The following is a 4,825-nucleotide window of genomic DNA, read 5'->3' as shown; positions in this document are numbered from 1 at the left end:
TTTTTTTTTCTTCATTGCTTCTTAAATTTGAATCTTAAAGTTACCTGAGAATCCAGAAAATCCAGACCATACCAATCCTAAAATAATCCTTTACTGTTTAGTTATAAACATTCAAATACAGTATATGCTATAGTATCTGTATAATGTAATATAAATCCTGATAGTAGGAATAGGATTAACATGTCTACTGACTCACTTTTTATCCCCTTTTTTATTAATTAGTTCTCAATTACTGTTATATACCAGTTATTTTAGAGAACTAAGAATTAACATATGCTAAATATATTCTTATAACATAAATTAATAGTATAATAATAGTAATTAATTTATAATTTAAAAATAAATTGATAATGATTTTTTTCATCACTGACATATAATAAGATGTTTGAATTTTTCTGTAAATTGTGTATTCAAATAAAATAATTTGTAATTGTTTTATATGGCACATCTATCAATTTTTATAGTTTTATAGTTTCATTGTATATATTCTTCCTGTTTAGACTTTGTTCAGGAATAATGTTTTCTGATACATCTTACAATGAATAAATAAAAATAAAGAAAGAAATTAACTATTAAATTAGTCCCATTTGTTAAAACCCAATCTTAGAATTATTTTAGTCTTTTCAAGTTGAACTAAAGAGAAACTGAAGCAGGAGTTGTATGATATCATAAAAATAAGCATGCAAACAGGTTTACAATGTCTTACTTGATATTATAAAATGCCTGCTTATAACTCTAATTTTAACAAATGATTATACAAAAAGCTTCTTCCTATGAATCAAAATCCTTTAATGTTAAATACTTTTGAAGATCATTATCACAATAACAAAAAGAAGCATAAATCTGAAGTCTATACATATCGTAAACAACAACTATATTTGCCATATGTATGGTCATCTGTGAAGGTTCATATAGTTTTATATAATTCATGTCTAAAAAGAAGAATTTAAATTTGTTCTATTAATACTTTTTGTTATTGCATATTCTGAAACTGTCTTCTTTTATCTGTTTTTACTGTTACAACTAGGTGCATAGACAGACCTGGGCATTTCTGACATCAATTTTTATTCAGGAATATCTTGTTTGGTATATACTTATTTGTTATTTCTATGTTCAAGATAAAAATCTCTAATATATACCTACACACCAGATTATATAATTCTCTAATAAATTCAATTACATATTATGAAGGACCAATTTGGGGTCTCAATTTCTTATATGATCTGGAACGCTTCCATATTTACTTTCTTTGAATACTATATCAACTAGAAAGAACCATGCCTGGATAGGCTATTCGACATAAGACAAATCGACTCTGGTTCTTCTAATTTTTTTTAAAACACATAATAAAATTCTACTATCAAATAAAATTTAAAAGTGACAGAAATATATCTTTTTTACACCAAAAAATGTTAAAGCAAAGTAAAAGACAGGAAATTAATCAACTATGGCAAAGAAAGTTAAACAAAATCCTACAAACATTCGGTGTGTACCCTCTTGTTTGAGAATAATATTTATGATTGGAAATACAGATATTCATTACTTATAGATTCTGCAATATCACAAAGTATAAACAAAGATCAAAATAGCTTATATCATCAAAGTATAACTCATGGTATCCAAAAATACCTTCACTACAACCATATATAAACTACCCATTGGGAATAAATGTTAAAAGACTAATAATTCAATTACATTTAAATAAAAGCTCATTATTCATAGGAAATAAATATATAAATTTTTTAAATAAAAATTGTTATTGGTGTGACTCAAGCAATTTTTCAATATTACACATACTAAAAAATTGAGAAGTTTACTCAAATACGAAAGTCACATGGAACTATCTTACATAATACAGCAAAGTTTAACTCAAGACTTTAGAAAAAACCTAAATAAACTTTCAAAGAAAGAGCTGTACAGTTTGTAATTTTGTAATCAAAATTGTGAAAGACAACAAAACTAGCAAATAATAAACAAAATCTAAGAACTAGTAAGAAAATAATTATTAATGAAAATTTTGATTTTCTGTTTGTAAAAAAGTATACTTACCTCTTGATAATTGTAATTACTTAGCCCGAGTAACAGGGCTTTCACCCTTTATACTAATAAAGATTGATTGATAAATTAAATTTCTCAAGAAATCTTCAAAAATACAGCTTAAAATCTCTTTTTGAAAGATGAACAGTATTGGAAATAAAAGAAGGGGAAAAAAACAACATACACACTAGTCCCAGTAATAATTAATATATTTTATGATAAATATCAGTTTAGTAATACTTGAAAATAATTATGGATTGTATTATTCATTTTTTAAAATATAAAATTTGTTGCATGTTCAATACTATTTGAAGACATGAATAAATATCCTGTATATGATGTTACATCACAGAAAATGACCAAGCCCCAAGCTCATTTGCATTTTGCAATTATAAAACTTATCTACTGATTCAGATTAATGAAATTTTATTCTATTTGTAACAGTTGCTTATAATTTTTTGTTATGATAACACAGATCAACAAAAAAGTTTTTTTTTTGGTGCCTAGGATTTTAGAACTGATTTTAGCTGTATTTGGGTCGCCGAATCCAAATATGAAATCAGTTTTTCTCTATCAGCTCTAGTTTTTTAGATCTGTGTTTTTTAACATACAGTGCTACATAAAATGTACAGCTCTAATTCCAGTTTGTACAGTTCTAAATCACATATGCAAGAATTGATTCCTGTATATTTTCCCCATTGTTAGTCTGCCATCCAGTTAGTTCCAGGTAAATCCACCAAATGAAGTAAGCATTCAGTAACGAATTGACGTTCAATGTTTCAACTAGAGTTGAGGTAAGTTTGTAAGTTCTAGCCGTGCAGTGTCTAGATCAGTGTTTCCCAACCTTTTTTGTGCTATGCCCCACCTAAACCTTTCTAAAATTCTTATGCCCCCCTAACGTATACACTTAATTGCCACACTGTTTCGTCATACCCACAATAAAACCTAATCCTTTCATCAAAGTCTCTTGTACTTTCCAGCCGTTGCCAAACGCAACCTGGAACACAACTCATGTCTGTCCACCTCAAGGTCTGGGCAAATAATGTCCTTTCTCCTCTTTTGTCAGCATCAGAACTTCATTCATCTCCTTGTTCTCAGTGGTTCCAAGAATTGTTAATTCCACCCAAGGGAAAAGGTTATAAAGGAAAGTTCTAGAAGGAAAGGGAAACAAAGAACAAAGTACTGTGTTCTAGATGCTTTTATTTGTGTTGTTGAATAAAATGAGTTCAAGTAGAAGAAGTTGTGTAAATCATTCTGATGTGTTTTGCTACATATGCGAAGAATATATGTTAAAAGAAAACAGAAAAACTATTAGTGACTTTGTAAAGAGAGCTTATCTTGGATACTTTGGTATTAAACTTGATCAGGATAAAAGCTGGGCACCGCATCAGGTCTGTAAAACTTGTACAGAAGATTTACGACAGTGGACTACTGGGAAAAGAAAAAGTCTAAAATTTGGCATACCGATGGTTTGGAGAGAACCCAAAAATCACTTCGATGACTGTTATTTCTGCCTAGTAAATATTAATGGAATTAATTGTAACAATCATAGCAAGTGGACTTATCCTGATTTAGTCTCTGCAAGATGCCCGGTCCCTCACTCACAGGAAGTGCCAGTTCCATCATTTCACCAGCTACCAGAGCTCTGTGAGGACGAGTATCCCTCTGATCCTAATGAAGGTGACTGTGATTATGAGAGAATGTCATCAATTCCTCAATGTTTCAACCAGGATGAGTTAAATGACCTCACCAGAGATCTCAACTTGCCAAAAGAAGCTTCTGAATTATTGGCTTTCAGGTTGAAGGAGAAAAATTTACTGGAGCAAGGAACCAAAATTACCTTTTACCATACAAGAGAAAAGGATCTGCTACCCTTCTTCTCTCAAGAAAACAATCTTGTGTTTTGTCACAAAATTAGAGGACTCTTGGAAAAAATGGGCCTTCTTGAATATTTTTCAGATGATTGGCACCTATTTATTGACAGCTCAAAACGAAGTTTGAAATATGTCCTTCTACACAATGGGAACAAATATGGTTCAATATCAATTGCTCACTCAACGAAAATGAAAGAAAAATATAACACCATAGCTCTGGTCTTGGAGAAGATAAAGTATCGTGAACATCAATGGGTAATTTGTGTAGACTTAAAAATGGTAAACTTTCTCCTTGGACAGCAAATTGGCTACACCAAATATCCTTGCTTCTTGTGCCTCTGGGATAGCAGAGACAAAACACACCACTGGGTTAGAAAAGAGTGGCCTAAGAGAGAAAACATGGACGTTGGAGAAAAAAATGTCGTTAACAACCCCTTAGTTGAACAAGAGAAAATCATCTTTCCTCCACTGCACATCAAGCTAGGCCTAATGAAGCAGTTTGTAAAGGCTCTTGATAAGAAGAGATCATGCTTTGCATATATAAGGGAAAAAATGCCTCAGTTAAGTATAGAAAAAATTAAAGCAGGAATATTTGACGGCCCACAAATAAGACAACTCATTAACGATCTTGCCTTCATAAATTCGATGAATGAAGCTGAGCGAAAAGCCTGGACTTCATTTGTTGCAGTTATCAGAAATTTTCTAGGCAAACGCAAAGCTGAAAATTACGTTGAACTGGTAAACGAGATGCTTAACAGTTTCAAATCCCTTGGGTGTAATATGAGTATTAAGGTGCGATATTTACACAGTCACTTAGACTGTTTTCCTGAAAATTTAGGAGACACCAGTGAAGAACAAGGTGAAAGATTTCACCAGGATATTAAAACTATGGAGGACCGCTACCAAGGAAGATG

The sequence above is a fragment of the Centruroides sculpturatus genome, unplaced genomic scaffold (assembly GCF_000671375.1).
Source record: "Centruroides sculpturatus isolate CEXI.00-Female unplaced genomic scaffold, Cexi_2.0 scaffold133, whole genome shotgun sequence".
In the NCBI taxonomy this organism is placed as follows: Eukaryota; Metazoa; Arthropoda; class Arachnida; order Scorpiones; family Buthidae; genus Centruroides; species Centruroides sculpturatus.
This window is presented reverse-complemented; position numbering follows the sequence as displayed.